Raw genomic sequence first — 17,741 nt, forward strand, 5'->3', positions numbered from 1 at the left:
CCCCCACACACACACACTGTTTCTTTATGTGACTCTCTTGGTTTCTCTCTGCTTCTCCCTTCTGTGTGGATGTCTCTCTCTCAACCCCCTTCAAACCTCTCATCCTCTCACTCTTCTTTTCACCCTCTTCCTTCTCTGGTTGCCTCCTTCCATCACGCTCCCTACTACCACTCTTTAAAGACTGTAAGGGAAAGGAAATACATTTATTAGAATCTATTGTTCTTATTGCATTTTGTGTTCTCATTTCATTATTTAATAGCAGGTGATTGGAGCATTTTATTTTTGATTAATAAAAAGAAATACCTAAATAATCTGCTTTAGCATGTGTCCCTCAGATTGTTTTCTCCAGTATTCTGTGGCCTCGGCAGAAAATAAAGACTCTCCAAGCCCAGAACTCTGCATAGAAGGTTACCAGGGAAACAATGGATTCTCTGATCAGTTTCTGTTTAAGAGACTTTTTAGGAAATATCTCCCTGGTGTTTAAGTTGAAAAGAGAAAAGAAAGAGAAAGATACAATCAAGTATTTACTAAATTAGGTTATTAATCCAAAAGGTACAGAACTGTTATTATAGTGAAAATAGCAATTTTAGCTCTATTATAGAGACATTATCTCTCTTGGTAATACCCTGGAGCTGCCATTAATCTTTCTACTGGATTAGTCTTTTAATCTTTCCATGTTGCACATTTCCTTTGTGAATTTGAAAGTAAAGTTTCAGAATACATCCTACTCGTCATAGACTCAGGCCAAGGCCCTAATTATAATCCTTACCATCCTGTCAAATGATTATGATTCCTGGTGACAATGTCACTAGAGAAAGTTATCCAGCGTTTGGTAAGCATTGCAATGCTAATTATTCCTGATTGTATCCAAGAGCATAGTCACTTGCCACCTAGTGTCTCAATAAAAAAACTGCAGTAAATGATGCATTCAGCCAAGGTCTTCGCGTTCCCTTTGAACTCCATGTTGGACCCAGGATTTAGCTTCAAACTCTTCTAGATGGCAGTTAGCTAGCTCTATGAGAGGTTACTAGACCTGACTTCTCCACTGTGAACAGCAGAATTCCACCAATCACAGTTCGGTGGGGTCCCTCTGGTCTATATGTGACAATAAGCAAAGCAGTGCTCTGACACAGTTTTATAGGGGAGCAGGGATGACTGAGAATGGCTGAAACATACCAAGGCATGCAAACTATTCCAAGTACATACAGTTCATGTAATACTGTTACCTCAGCACTAATTATGTGTAGCAATTGCATCGATATTTTAATTTAACATTTCACAAATGTTTTAGTGTTTACTACAGGCTGGGCACCATGCTAGACACTGGGAGTGAGACGGAGTGTCAGACAAGGGTCCTGCCCTTGTAAAGCTTATGTTCTATGGAGGAAGATAGGGAACAAACAAAAAAGATAAATCCGTATTAGGATATATTTATAAAGGAAATAAACAGGGTCGCAAAATAAACTTACTGGACAGCTTTGTTTAAGGTGGTCAGAGAAAACCTATCCCAGAAAGTAACATTTGAGTGAGGCTCAAATTCAGAGAATATGTCAAGTGTGAAAGTAGCTGGGGAAAGTTGTTCCAGGCAGAGGGACAAGCAAGTGCAAAGGTCTGGAAGAAGAAAGGGGCCTATGTCCAAGGGCCAGAGAAAAGGACAGTGTAGCTAAGTGTGATGAATGAGACAGAGTGGTGTTTGTTTTCTAAACGTTGCCAATTCAGGGCAGGTAAAGAAGTAAAACTGACCTCCTAGATTTAAATTTTGAAATCAGCACATGATGGAATATGTATTTGTTGGGACTCTTGTTTGCACCGATCAGAAATCTAAATCAAACCAAATTAAGAGAAAACAAAATTGGGGGGAAGGGTTTATTGGCTGATGTAAACAGAAAGGACACAAATGTCTGGGGATGTTGGACCACGGACGCTGGCAGCTCTGAACTTACAGATAGCACCCTAATAAAGCAAGACATAAGGCTTCTTTCCTCCCAACTCACTTTGAAAGCCCAGGAAAGAACTCTCATTACCCTGAGTTTGTGCTCACTCCTTGAACCAATTGCTATGGCGAAGGAAAGTGAGGAATTATGGCCCAGACAGCCTGTGTCCTGTGCCCATCCCTGTGGCCAATTACTACAGATGGAGGGGAAGTATGTGGTAACACGGAGATGGCCCCTGGGATATCAGTATCACTCTAAACTGTCTATCAGAAATGAGAAAAAAAAAGATATGCTAATTCATATTAAGGCTAGCATGTCAGTAAAATGTTTGTTTAGATTGAAAAGAGAAAGGAAAGACAAGGAGGTATTGAGTGACTTTAATACTACCGAAGAAAGACTGTGTTCTGCTGAAGGAGTATTGTCCATCCATTAAAGCACAGAAAGAAAAAAGTCCTGGGGATGAAACCTGGTTATTCTCACCTAAATGATGTCTCGGGGAGAGAGCCTTGGCCAGTGGCCCCTGTGGTAGGTGTATTGTAGAGCCAGCCAGTCTCTTGGAGCTAGCCCCTCTGTGACCCATCCCATTTTAATTCGACATGTCAGTGAATTTCTGATTATTAATTTGAAGTACATCCTCAGTGATGAACTTAAGAACCTTTAACATAGCCAGGGATAGTCTTAGTTCTTTTTCCATCCAGATTTTTTCTTCTTTCATGACCCAACTTCTCTTGATGTGCTTCTGTGTCCCACACCAGTTCACTTGGGATTTTGCTTTCTTGTAACATCATAAACAGGAATATCTAAGTCACTGTATCACCTATTGCTGTTGACTCACAGAAAAGCTGGCATCGGTTTTGCTAAGGAGACTTGACTTCTCTCTAGAGGGTTCTACAAAATGCTCTCCTGCTAGTTACTAGTTATAAGAAAATAGCTTCTCCTTCAATTTGTATGATACTGCAGTTCAGGGCTGTGTGTGTGTGTGTGTGTGTGTGTGTGTGTCCCTCTGGCCTTTAGCTGCCTTGTCTTCCGCATGATCAGCATCCCACTTTTTTGAGGAAGTTCTATATTACACTGCTTTTGACATAAAAAGTAACATTTAACTCTGCTGAAAATGGATCCAATCTTGGACAAAATTATGGATGACCATATGATTTGAATGCAAAATATTAAACACCATTGTAGGATGCAGAGTTTCTTTTTAACTGTTTTCCCCATGTATTCACTCACTGACTCAACTAATATTTATTGGCCACCTACAATGTGCTGTATACTCTGAATACAAAGGTGAGATAGGCTCTCAGTCCTCATTTTGGTCACAATCTACTGCAATCACTTGAGTCTCAATAGATATTATTGAGACCAGACTCCACCATATCTGAAATAAGATGATAAATAAGACTTGGACCCTGCCTTTAAGACCTTTTAGAAATTTGAGACTGGAAGATATAAACATGTGTACAGATGGTAATGATGTTCATGAATTTTAAACAACGCGTGGAGATGTGTTGAAGAGAAAACAGTTAATTATGGTTAGAATTCTGTGGGGAGAAGGCCCTAAGGTCATAATAATGAAACTGGCCTTTGTAAGACTTGAATAGTTTGAATAGGTGAAGAAGGAATAGAAATTCCAGGTCCTGGGGGCAGGGCACATGAAGGGACTGAAGAGGAGTGCTAAAGAATCAGCTGAGGGGATGGGGAATAATTTTGCAGGAATGAATCATTGAGTCCATTGGGATGGTAGTGGAGCAAGGAATTCAGGATTAATGGAAAATTAGACTAAAAGTCCTAGAAGGCAGAATGTAGACTGTTCAGTTTCCATGCATTGGATTTAGATTTTGTTCTGTAGCAATGGTGATCCATCAGAGATATGTGATCAATAAGATACCATCAGCAGCAACTCATAGAATGAGCTCAGTAGGCAAGAGGCAGGGAAAGCTGGAGGAGAAAGTGTCCCTTAGCTTCTGCCTTGCCACTTGTCCAGGCAAAAGTCAGATAAAAATCTGACTTATGTTGGTACTTGTGGAAACAGAGGAGAAATGAGTTTGGGAAACCCAGGAGATGGGGAGAAGGGGATGTGCATACGGGGAGGAGGCACAGAGTTTGACTCCATGGCCTCTCAGTATCTAGGGGTTCAAAAGATGGTGATGCTGTTAGCAGATGGAGAGGTGCCTAAAGTCAGAAGCCCACCGAGGTGTGGGTCCTTCCCGCAGCTGTGGAAGAATTCACACAGCAGAGGCAGAGGGAAGAAGCGAACAGCCGCTTTATTGCTCAGAAGGGGAAATGAAAGGAAAATCCTCGAGCAGCGAGAAAGAAAGGAAGCGCTCAAGCAAGCGGGAAGCCATCAGCCAAGAGGGCCAGTAGAGACAGCTCCAGCCTGGGACAGACCAAAGGGTCTTTTGGGAAAATGCTCTTCCAAAGTTATCTTCATTCCCGTGGTGGTGTTAATTATTTTCTGTTTCAGGCTTCTTCCTCCCTTGGAGCTCAGCCCTGAAACAAAAAGCAATTAGCAGAACCTTTGGTGGAAACAAAGGAAGAGATACTGAGGTATGTCCTTGGATTTTAAGGAGCCAGCTGAGGGATGAAAGAAATGTCCTGCCTTTTCATCAGCTGGGCACTTCCTTTCCCTTGTTGTTAATCAGCCAGGATCAGTAAGCCTGCCTAACCACCTCTCTCAGAGCTGTTCACCTTTGAACTAAAAATCTAAGTCCCCAGCACTTTATTGTATGTACTAACAGCTTCCTTTCATGGACTGTCTGCCATATGCTGTGTGTTAAGCTGCATAACATATGATCTAAGTAGATACCAATAGCCACACTTTTCTGATAAGAAAAATGAGAACTCAGACATTAAACTTGCCCAAGTTCACACAGCCAGTGAGGGGCAGAGCCAGAATCAATCCAGTTTTGCCTGATTCTAAAGCCCTCATGTTTTTTAATATCTTGCTTTCCCTGCTCTTACATTTTCCCCTTATTTCTTGAGGAAAAACTCAGCTTAATTGCTTTAATTGGGTGTATAAAATTGTTCTCAGCCTGAAAAGAAAAGTTTTAGGTTATTCACTTCATTCTTAGCCCAGGTAAAAGGAGAAATAACAAGAATATTTGACATACGTCATGCTCAGAGGCATGGAAATGAATTCTCCTGGGGGTCGGTGAGCCCAGACTAACAGAACACAGGTTTTTGATTTAGGATCTAGAAACAACTATAGCATCCCACAGGTGAAGTAGATACTGTGTTAATAAGAAACTGTTATTTATAGAAAGTTGAATAACCGTCATCCTTGGGTGAGCAGTAAACTCTGTACAAAGAGACTGTCTCTACTTCTGCTGTTAACTTTGTTGTAAAAATTTACTATTTCGAAATCATAGTGTCCCCACCTATTAATACAGCTTGTGAAAGCTATGTTTTCAAGAAGCTGTTGGATGTCTTATTCAAAGCTGCTCCTGCTGGTGAGATTTGAAATTATCCCTCAGATATGCCGCTATGGGGATCATTCTACCATTCCTATTCTTTGGGTCAATGTCAGAGTGTTGTGGGGGCAGTAACACTAAAAAACTATATATATGTATGTGTTTGTATATATCTGTAATGATCTGTAATGGAGGCACACAGATACTCATAAAGCAGCATGTTTGATGTACAGTGTTGTGTTAGTTTCTGGTATACAGCAGAGTGATTCAGTTATACATATATATGTGTGTGTGTATATATATATACATATATGTATATATATATGTATATATGTGTATATATATATATGTATATATGTGTGTGTGTATATATATATATATATATTATTTTTCACTATAGGTTATTACAGGATATTGAATATAGTCCCCTGTGCAAATACTTGTAGATTTTGAAGTAAGAAAGCATAAGTGGAATCATAGGATTTTTGTGGGATTTGAAATAATGCATTCAAAGCAGTGCTTTTCAGACCTCAGCAGGTATACAAATCACCTGAGTATCTTGTTAAAATGCAGACATTGATTGATCCAGAATGTCTGAGGTGGGGTCGGACATCCTGTATTTCCAACAAACTCCCAGGGTTCACTGATACTGCTTGTCCCAATTTAAAACTCTGAGCTTATGTCCTGGAACATGTTAAATACTCAATAAACATTAGCTATCAGTGACTTCCAGAAGCCTCTTGCTTTTAATAATGATTTGAAATACTTGCAGAATTTTGAAGTAGGCAGATATGTAAAATCTGCACCTTTCAAAACCAGGAGATGATTACAAAATCTAGCCATTCTTAATTGCTTTGTTTAGGTTGGGGAAAAAAAAGGTGGAGGAGGGGAGACCATTTTTCCTCTTTATAATGTGCTGTTTCCCACCCCGATCAGAGGGGTCTTCATGTGCCCCTTCCCTTCTACTTGAAATGCCTCCCTTCTCCTTTTTACCCACTCAAATCCTAACCTGACCTCAACATCCATCTCTTTTAGGAGAAATCTAGCTCTCAGCACGTGAATGTTTTACCATACAACTTTGCATTGTGTGATTCTGAAGTATTAATGTCACATTTTAAGTAAAACCACAAGCACCAACATGGCTTGACAATCAATGTCTCCCTTTGATACCACTTGAAGAGACTATGGGTTGATGATGATGCTGCCATTGCTTAGAATAGTTTTTGAACTTGTTTTACTGTTTCTGAATTGTCTCTGTATTAGTACAAACTGGGCTATGTTGCATGACAAAAATATTCTAATATCTCATTAACTTAATCCTATAGATTTTCTTTCTCACTCACATCATAGAACAAAGCAGGTCGGGGCCTCTCTTGGAGGCTCTGCTTCAGGAATTAAGGCCCCTTCCATCATGTGGTTCTGCCATCTTAGAATGCTTGGCCACAGGCTAAAGAGGTCTATGAGCAGGACTGGAAGGGCTCCCACGTTCCACTGGCCAAAACCCCAGTTGGGCAGCCCTCAGATAACTGCAAGCAGGATGCAGCAAATCTGTGTCCAGATAAAACAGTGCTGGTGAGTGTCTGCCAGATTCTGGCACGTAGTAAGAGTCAGGGGGATCAGCTGCATTTTAAAGAACTTTTCTGCCAGTGTCTGAGGCACAGTGGTGCGCAGTGATGAGTTACCAGTGTGTGGAGATTCTTCAGCTCTCAGGGTGGCAGGGCAAAGATTGGGGCAGCAGGGGGCACTCCCAGGGCAACCACCTCTGGTCATAAATAGCTTCATCTATTATATGCATGTGTGCCATGCAAATATCCTCTTGAGATACGGAAAACAAAGGCACTCCTATTTGGTTAGACCTAGTTATTGACCAAAAGCCATTTTATCTGACTTGGCCACTGTTCTCGGCTCTTCTCCAAAATCAAATTTATCTCCCAGGTAGCTTCCCAGTTAGAGAAACTCAAGCTAGAGCGATATATACTCTGAAGGCAATTCTAAGAAGAGTTTCAAAAATATTTTAATTAGTAGTGAAATCACCAGGATGTGTCTCGAGTCATGGGGTGGGGAGGCTACTTTGAAAAGGATAACCTTCATTTTTATGTATGAAGTAGTATGCTTTTTAAAACAGCAGTATCTATTTTATATATAATAGTATCTTTAAGTCTCGAATTCCCAGTTTATCCCTCCACTGCCCCACCCTCTTCACTCCCGGTAACCATAAGTTTGTTTTCTATGTCTGTGACTCTGTTGGTATTTTGTAAATAAGTTCATTTGTGACTTTTTTTTTTTTAGATTCCACATATAAGTGATATTACAGGGAACTATATTCAATATCTTGTAATGATCTATAATGAAAAAGAGTATGAAAAGGAATATATATGTATAACTGAAACACTATGCTGCACCCCAGAAATTTATACATTACAAACCGACTATACTTAAATAAAACCAAAAAATAGCAGTATCTTTACATTGTGCAGGTTGACTCCATCCTGCTTGGAATAATTCTCCTCCTCCTTCTCATCTTTCTTTTCTTTTCTTTTCTTTTTTTTTCCTTCTTTATTTTAGATATGTTACAGGCCAAGTGTTCTTCCTCTCGTAGCCTCCCTGCAGTAAGTTGCTTGCTGCTAGGCCCCTGATAGGTGCCCAGAAAAAAAGGTATTGGTTGATAAATTTGCTCTGTAGACATAGTGACAAAACAAAGTAGATTTAAGTTGGTGCAGGAAATCTTTTAAGGTGAAAAAAATTTTTTTAATTTCCTCCCAGATATAATTATTTACTCTCAGAGTCATTTATTTGGAAGGTTTTCAATTCTCTTTAATAACCACACCCATATTTTAATATGTGCCATTCATTTTGTATACATTATCTTTCTTTCTAAACTGTTTCACACTACAAGAATTCCAGAGAGTATTACTTTAAATGTATTCACCATTGACCATAAATTATTAAATGTTACAGATCTTATTGAAACCCTCTCTGTATCCTTACTGGAGATGCCATCATTTCTCCCTCTCCAGAAACAGCTACTATCCTAAACTTCGTGTTTATTATTCATATACCTTTATTATTTTAGTTCATACATACATATACAGAAATACTTTTAATAATATTTGGCAGGTTAGAAAAATTTATAAATAATACTATTTTGTTCTTTTATCTTTGACAATTGCCTTTTTTTTTGCCTAATGTTGAGCTTCTGAGGTATATGTTGTTATGCGCATCTCTAATCCATTTGTTTTAACTGCTGTATTGTATTCGCTACTTCGAGAAAATGTATTCATCTATTCTGTGTTAATATACTTCTAGGTTGTTTCCAATATTTTTGCTTTTACAAGAAAAGCTTCTATAAAGTCCTTGTAAATGCCTTGTTGGGTGCATGTGCTAAAGCGCTTCCAAAACAAACCCATAGGAGTGGGATTGATGGCTTTCTAAGATCTTGCTGTTACCTTTACAAGGTCATGCCACATTGTCCTCCAGGGGTCCTGGGCTAGTTTTCACTCCCCACCAACAGTCCGTGTTGACTGCTGCTTCTTTACTGGGTATCATCAGACTCAAGCTGGTGGTTGTAAAATAATTTTTTGCTTTTAAATTTGCATTTTGCTGTTAAGTGCCAAGAATGAGCACTTTGTTGTGTCTAACAGTCATGACTTTTTTTTTTTTTTTTGGAGAAAAGCACATTCATAACTTTTGCCCATTTTCTATTGGATTATCTGGTTTTTTCCTTCATTTACAGGAGTACTTTATGTATTCTGACTGAATCCTTTGTCAATTATGGATTAAAATATCTTCCCACAATCTGGGCCAGTATTTTCACTCTGTTCATGATGCTTTTTCATGCACAGAGCTTTAAAGTGTTAATGTAATCAAATGTATCAAAATGTTTTACTTTATGGTTTTGGCTTACATGATTTTCTTTAATATTTTCTTCCTTACACTAACATCATGAAGAAATTCTTCTGTATTTTCTCTAAAATTCTTAGTTTCACTTTATACAGTTGGATCTTTAATCAAGGTAGAAGTAATTTAACTTTGTGTAGAGTATAAAGAAGAGATCTAATTTTGTGTATGTATAATTTTTCCGTATGTTGGACCATTTATCAATTAGCTCATGCATTTTCCATTGATCTGTAATGCCACCATTGTCATATATCAAATTCCCAAATATGTGTAGGCCCCTTTCTGAACTCTCTACTCTGTTCCACTGTAAACTGTGTCCATCAGTGTGTCACACCACCCTGCCTTAACTGTTACAGTGTTTTAGCAAGTCTTGATATCTGGTAGTGATTCTCCCATCTGGTCTGCTCTTTCAAAGTTGTTGAAGCTATTCTTAGCCTTTTCCTTTTACATAAATTTTAGAATCGGCTTGTCAAGTTCAACAAAAAGCCCAGTTGAGGTTGTCATTTGAATTGCACTAGAAAAATGAACATGAAGAGGACTGACAGCTTTACAGTATTGTCTTCCTATCCTTGAACTTGGTTTCATCTCTCCCTTTATTTAAATCTTTTAAATGTCTTTCAATGAAATTTAATACTTTTTATTTTTTTACAATTGCACATCTTTTGTTAGTTTTAATACTAGGCACCTTATATTTTTTATTATGTTAATTACATTTTCTGTTTAAATCCTCACCATGCTATGAGTTAGATATTTTCTTGTCTATTTTATAACTCAGAAAAGTAAGGTTGGAAAAGATTAAGTAACTCATCACATGTCATTGGTGGTAAGTGACAGGGATGGGATACAAAAGAAGGGCTGTGTGACCCCAAATCCAGTGTTCTTCCCCTCCAGTCAGTACTTTGTCTTGTGATGGGTGGCTTCAATGATAGTATTTTCAAATTAAACAACTTAGGGATGTTCAAAGGCATAAAGTACCAATAATAATAAGTATTTATCTCTCTGGGGAAAACATCAAGAACAGTGCCTCTCAAACTTCAATATCTATGCAAATAATCTGGAGAGCCTGTTAGAATGTACATCTCGATCCAGTAGGTCTAAAGTCTGAGATTCTGCTTTCCAAATAATCTCCTTTATTTAGGTATTCACAAACATCTTTCAATGAAATGTTATACTTTTTTCATAATTACAAATTTTTTGTTAGGTTTACTATGAGGCACCTTATGTTTTTAATTATTACTGCTCGTATTATCTACATGTTCTGTTTAAATACAATGCTATGAGTTAGACATTTTATAACTAAGGAAACTAAGTTCAGGAAAATTAAGTAACTTACCAATTGTCATAGGGAGCAAATGACCAGGTCACACCCATACAACTGGTCCAAGTGGTTCATTTTGAGAACCACTGCTCTATCTATAGTGTCTCTGGAAGGTGACCTTCTAATTAACAATGATTAAAAGGGAGAACTCCACCAGATGGCAGCAGAAGCTCATTATTTTATCTCGTGTGACTTTCCACTTCCCTCTGGGTTGTTACTGGCAGATGCCTGAGTTGTTAGATTGTTTCAAGGAGCAGGAATCAGGTTCTCGTCCACCCTGTGGCTCTGGCACGTCCTACCTACCACAGGGCTTCAGTGCTGACAATGGATTTTCATCAGAAGCATCCAGCTGGGCCAGGGTGTCATGCCAACAAACTTCTCCCAAAAAGCTTATTTCAAGAGGCTTGTAAATGAGAATGAAAAATTGTTTTCCATCAGTTGCTTTTTCATCAGAGTGAGTTCAATTTAGGCGCTTAATCAAGAATGGGAGGCATGATTTGAAATGTTTGGCAGGATATGAGAGGAGGAAATGATTCATTCAGTATGGGGGAAGGGAAAACTGTTCAGGCAGATAAACCTGAAGCAGAGTCCCAAGAGTCAGGGAAAATCCAAGGAACATGTCCGTGGACCATTAGCTTCATGCCAGAGCCCAGACCCAGCTTGTGCTGAGGGGCCTCAGGCCATCCCTCTCACTCAGTTTTTTTTCTTCCTCTGAACTTGGGGAAAAAATGTAATCTCTTACCTAATTTTATTTTTTTGTATGTATATGTATGTATATATATTCAGATTCTCTTCCATTACAGCTTATGATAGGAAATTGAATATAGTTCCCCGTGCTGTGCAGTAGGTCCTTGTTGTTTGTCTATTTTGTGTATAGTAATGTGTATCTGTTAACCCCCAAATCCTAATCTATCCCTCCTTCCACCCCACACCTTTTCTCCCCTGGTAATCACAGTTTGGGGAAAAAAAAATGTTTTTAATCATGGAAAGCAATCCTAATGTTCCCACCCTGAGCTTGGTAAGGTGAAAGCACTCCAGCCTCATTAAGAAGGATACTGGACTCTTTACTTTCAGTTACTCAACAGGTTACAAAAGCCTGTGCACTGGGGAGGCCTACTGTCAGCCTTCAGTGTACCTTGATCAGGTAAAGCGTTTAGTATCATTAATCAGTCCTTGGGAAAGCCCCATCTCCTCATCTCTCCTTGTTCTGCAGTCACCATCTCTCCCACTGATGTAGTCAGCACTCACCTTTCAGAGCGCACCATCACCGTCTGTCAGATTACTTCGTCAGTAGGGCACACGGGCATTGCAGAGAATGAAGCAAACAGAAGAGGGTGGTTTGAGGCTGTGCTTGGCTGAGACCAGCACTGACTGATAACTTAATCAGCTCCACTGCCCCAGAAGCCAGGCAGGCCAGGGAGCCTGGTGGATCACGGTCATGTGTAAGACCAGATGGTCAGTGGCCCTGTTAGTTAAGGGTTGCTGCTGCAAAGAATTGCTGGGAAAGAGGTCTCAGAGAACAGGTTTCAGACCACTGAGGCCCAGAAATTGGAAGCTGAGAGAGGTCAAGCCACTGCTCCAGAGTCATAATGGCTACAAAGTGTGGAGCGAAGTGTGTCTGGGCTCTCAGACACTGGGCTGCAATACCCAATAGATGTTTACTGAATTCATTTATCGATAAGAGAAGTTGTATTCTGTAAGAAAAACAAACAAAAATACAAAAGAAAACAGCAGAATTAAGAAACCAGTGATTTAGAGATTGGTTACTGGCAATGAGAAGGAGAAAGTCTTTGGCAATCAGCTCTGAATCCTATGGCTTTCCTCTGGGTCTGAGGATTCTGGTTCCGTCACTGCAGGGCAGATGCACCAGCCCACTGGAGCTTTCAGCCACATTTCCCTGCTGCTGTCTTGACCACACCTTCCTTATGGCTCTCTGCCTCCTTCCTTTGATCTATCAAGACCATTGCCTGAATCATAGGCTAATACACTGGGATCAGTTGCTACTGTGAATCATTTCATAAAAGGAAGACATCTTTTATAAAAATATAAAAATTCTTCCAAGTTAATTCTTATTTTTTCACCAGTGGTTCTCAACTCTTTTGGTCACAGACTCTCCTGAGAATATAGTGAAAGCTATAGACCCTCTAGCCTATAAAAGAACACACACACACACCAGGGCACACAACTTAAGGGAGATTCATGTACTCCCTGAATCCTACCCACAAACCTAAGCTGGGAACCCCTCCTGCCTTAGATGGCCATTATTTGGGTTACTTAAATCGAAACACATTTACAAAGTGCCATTGGCATCGTTTAGTAAGGGATAAGCTAAAATAAGATGGGGTGAGACTTGGAAGTTGTTCATCTTAAATTTGTATCTTGTACATCCTAGGCAGACATAAATAATAGTGCTTTTAAAACTTCAGGAAAAGCATTTTAATAGGAAAAATTTAAAGGTATTCTAATAGTTTTAAGTGGTTGCATCTGGTAAAAAAAAATGAGGGAGAAGGATTTGGAGGACATTTCAGCACAGTGGAACAAGGACCCAGGCTCTGCCCCATGAAGGGTGTGGCTCTCACTGGGAGTTACCTGCTGGGTGTGTGAAGTTGGGGGGGGTCCTAGCTTGGAATGGGAAGACAGATTAGAGGAGACTTTAGTTCCATTGAACAGTCCTATTAGATCTACTCCAGAGTCCACCTCTAGGGAAGGGAACAGATTACCAGGCCAAGGGTGAAAGTTGAAACATCTTAGGATGCTAGAACCAGCTCTTAAGGAGATCTTTCTGGGCTCTGTGCTTCTTGAGGCTTAAAGATGGTATGAAGGAGCTTTGCTATCAGATGGCTAGAATGACCAACCATCTTGGTTTGCCTGGTACTTTCCTGAAAGTCCTCATCTTAGGAAACCCCTCAGTCTTGGGCACGGGATAGTTAGTCACCCACCTTGACCTCTGTATCGTGATCTTGAGCAAGATACTTAATCTCTCTGAGCCTCAGTTTGCACTTCTGTAAAATAAGGCTAATAATCCTGGGTTTCTAGGGGTTTATGAAGATTAGATTGGTGATAATGCATGTACAGATCTTCCTCAGCTTACATCGGGGTTACATTCCAATAAACTCATCTTAAATTGAAAGTATCATAAGTAGAAAAATACATTTAATATACCTAACCTACCAAAAATCATAGCTTAGCCTAGCCTACCTTAAATGTGCTCAGAACACTTACACTAGCCTACAACTGGGCAAAATCATCTAATGCAAAGCCTATTTTATAATGAAGTGTTGACTATCTCCTGTAACTTACTGAATACTGTACTGAAAGTGAAAAGGTGAATGAGTGTATCAGTTGCTTACTCTAGTGATTGTGTGGTTGATGGGGAGCTGCTGCTCACTGCCTACCCAGCATTGCAAGAATATCACCCACCTGGGGAAAAGATCAAAATTCAAAATTTGAAGTATGGTTTCTACTGAATGCACATCACTTTCTCACTGTCTTAAAGTTGGAAAGTCATGAGGCAAACCATTGTTAAGTCAGGGACCGTCTGTGAGCACACCCAGGGTCTCTCAGGCAGTCATTAAGCAGAAAGTCTATGCTGTTGCTGTTGCTGTTGTTGTTTGTTGTTTTTTATTGTTGTTGCCAGGGAGGCCAGGCTTCCCTGGGTGCCTCAGGGCAACTAAAATACCTACAGTTCTCTCCTCCAAGGCCCACAGGGCCTCTAGGACAAGTTATGAAGCCCTGAATCCATCAGGAGTCAAAGGACAAGCCCAAGATTAAAATGTGATAGCAGCAAAGCCAACCTTTTACTTTCTGTTTCTGAATCTTTTTCTCTTCCTCCCACCACTCCTTCCTCTTCAGGCCCCCAAAAGGCACCTCAAATTCCCCACCTTCCCCCCTAACACCTGCCCTCAGGAAAGGAATTGCTCACAGTCATCAGTACTTTAAGTGATTTAAAAGAAGCTCCTAGTGTTGGCATTTTAAATCTGTCTTGTAAAAATAAAAGGCTTTGTCCCCTAGAAAAGAAATTCCCACACACAGAGTTTGACCTTTGATGGCTGCATCAGGTCAGCGAAGTTCCACTGCCCATAGGTGAAAACAAAAGATTATAGTAAGTGAAGCAAGACAGAGGTTGATTTCATTCCCTCGTGAAAGGTCTGGTTTGACAGTTTTACAGCCATTGTGGACCAAGGCACCTTCAGTCTTTCTCTTCCTCCCTCTCAGAGCTGGCTTCCACCCTGAAGGTCACTTCCTGGTCCCAGAAGGCTGCTGGAGCTCCAATTATTACAGGCCATTTAAGGCATTAGAAAGAGGAAAGGTAAAAGGACACAGAGGATACCTGCTGAATCAGTCCCATTTAAGCAGCCTTCCCACAAGTCCAGGCAGCACTTACGTTTACTTCTCATTGGCTGGAGCTTAATTACATGGTCACCACCAATTGCAAAAGATATTGGGAAATAGACTGTTTTCTGGGTAGATTTCAGCCTTACATAAAATCAGGGTCAGATACTAACAAAGAAAGGGGAGAATGCACCTAGAAAATGCTCCAAATGGGGAGCCCAAATAGTGAAAGTTTTTGTCTTTTCTGATGCCGATTGATTAGAATCACTGTAGCTGCACATCTCTCCATCCCCCAGTTCTGGTGACCACCCCAGATTTAGTCTCCCTTCAGTGACCAATAAGAAAGAATGAAGGGAATTATACTAATACTGGGAGGGGTAGGGAGATGGGTTCAGTTGTTAACTACTGGGTCAGATTTCCAAAGGATGTTTTGTCTCAAGATTTTAAAAACCTACAGTATAGGCTTTTCATACATCTGAGGGTTTAAGGATTGTTGTATTCTCTTAGGATTCTATATATAGCTTCCTGATTGTTCCTCAACTCTGTAATGAAATTAACTACTGAAAGCAGCCAGGAACTCTTAAGAACAGAGGCTATTTCTTTTTGAACATTTATTGATCGTGACTCACAAAGGAAATATAAAATGACCAATGAATCTTCAGCTCATGACTTAGAATTGATAATATAGTGGTGGCTGATTGCTGAGGGAAAATAAATCTTATGAGACAATTTCTAGCCTGTCCAAGGAGTAAATAATTTTGGCTTAGTTGCTACATGCAAACCGGAACAGGGAGCTAACATTACTAAAGACGTCAGATGGGTACAATGTACCTAGTAGTGAAACTGATGCTAAATATGTTCTGATTCTTTTTTATGGGCACATGATTCTAACATTCAAGTTTCATCCCAGAAGTATAGGCAATAAACTAAATCAACTTTTTAGCTAAAAATAGTCATGAGAAGTGAGTGCTAGAGTTGGCTGCACAAACATGACAGCTATCATCTATGATGGAAACATCACTAGACATGTGAGTCTGACCGGAGAGTAGGAGTCATTACTCTACTTAGGGAAAACATTGAAAATAAAGTAAGCCAGGAGGTATATTCATTTTAAACCAAAAAACTGGAATGGATAGGCCTTTTTCTCAAGGGAGAAAAGCAAGATTTGAAAGGTACAAACAGTTGCCATTTGCTGACTCATCCTTTGTGGAACCCTCCAGAAAGAGACGGTACAGTGCCAGGAGCAGCTGCACAGCCAGAGTGCATTAGCCCTGATGGAGAAAGAGCACTTAGTCCTGTTTTCTGAATTCAAAACATTCGTGTCCAATTGTGTCTTTTAGTAAAACGCCTCTCTACACAAGGAATATAAATTGTTTTCCTCCACAAATAGATTGTATCTCTGGTATCATAAATTGCACCATACCCAATGTACTTCAGTACTTTTTATAACCTGATACTCTTAACTGTCCTCTTCTGGGATTGTGTCTAGTTGACAGGTCACAGAACCTAAAACACCGTAATAGCATCTGCTTCCATCAGCTCCAAAACAGCCAGCAAAGGGAACATTAAAGCAAACTGGCGCTGTTAAATTCATAGTATAATACATAGGGTTGAGCATGGAGCCCCTATGTTAATTATTTCAAAGGTCAATAATAATAATAATAATAGCAGCTAAGTGGAGTCCCTGCTCTACAAACACCTTTACATTCATAGCCTCATTTAATTCTCCCAGCAAGGCTCTAAGGGAGTATTTATGTCCCTATTTTTCAGACAGGAAATTAAGTCTCAAGGTCTTACTGAAATCAAGTGGCATTTTCATTTTTTAAATCTGAATCTGTATGAATCCAGATCCATCTACATTTGGTTGCCTTGTGAAGGTTCAAATTCCTTTATCCCCTGACATTAATTCATTATACCTTCTTGGAAGAAAAAAAGAAAGATGTTAGGGCTTTAAAATTTTTTTTAATTTTTATTTATTTTTAATTAATTTGGGGGGGTAGTTTGTTAGGTTTATTCATCTGTTTAATGAAGATACCAGGACCTTGTGCATGCTAGGCATGCATTCTACCACTGAGCTATACCCTTCCTCCAGTTAGGGTGGTGGTGTTTTTTTTTTTAAATCACGATACTTTTGTTAATTTTTCATGTGAAACTTAAGCCATGTTATTTTAGTCAAATGTACGTAGCTCCCAAAGCTTTCTATACATTTTTCTAGATTATAATTGGACCTGTCTTTCATCTATGTGCTATGCCAGGGCTCTCCACAAATGCAATGAGGAAATAACCATGACTTTTCAAGGGGAAGTGTTCTGATACCCACGCTATGTCTGTATGTTTTCTAGGTGCATGTTTCTGTGGGAAAAAGGCAACTGCTCGTAAACAGCAGAACATTTCTACACACTGACTAAGTGTATATCATTGAACAAGTTTAGAACAGTCTGGGAAAATAGTACAGTGAGATTCCAGCTTGTAAATATATGCACTGAGTCTGGTTTGTTTTTTAATGTACACATGTCATGATCTGGAAAGAAGGCTACCAGAATTACAACAGTTTCCACTGAATGATAGGATCCCAGTGTTTTGGTTTTTTTTTTTCTTTTTTCTTTTCAGTGTTTTCCAAATTTCCTAAAATAAATGAATATTCCTAATATAAAGCACCCAAAAGTGATATTTTTAATGGGCATGAAAATTCCCAAAGCATATAATGAGTGACTGGAGGCTCAGCCATATAGCATGAAGCCTCTTAGCATTGCACCATCTCTTGTTTATGAACGTGATCATGAATAATAGAGATCTTTGCTATCTCTTTGCCACTCTTTCATGAGCTGGAAAGATTAACTGGTCCCCCCCCCC

Source organism: Camelus dromedarius, chromosome 3, assembly GCF_036321535.1.
Source record: "Camelus dromedarius isolate mCamDro1 chromosome 3, mCamDro1.pat, whole genome shotgun sequence".
In the NCBI taxonomy this organism is placed as follows: domain Eukaryota; kingdom Metazoa; phylum Chordata; class Mammalia; order Artiodactyla; family Camelidae; genus Camelus; species Camelus dromedarius.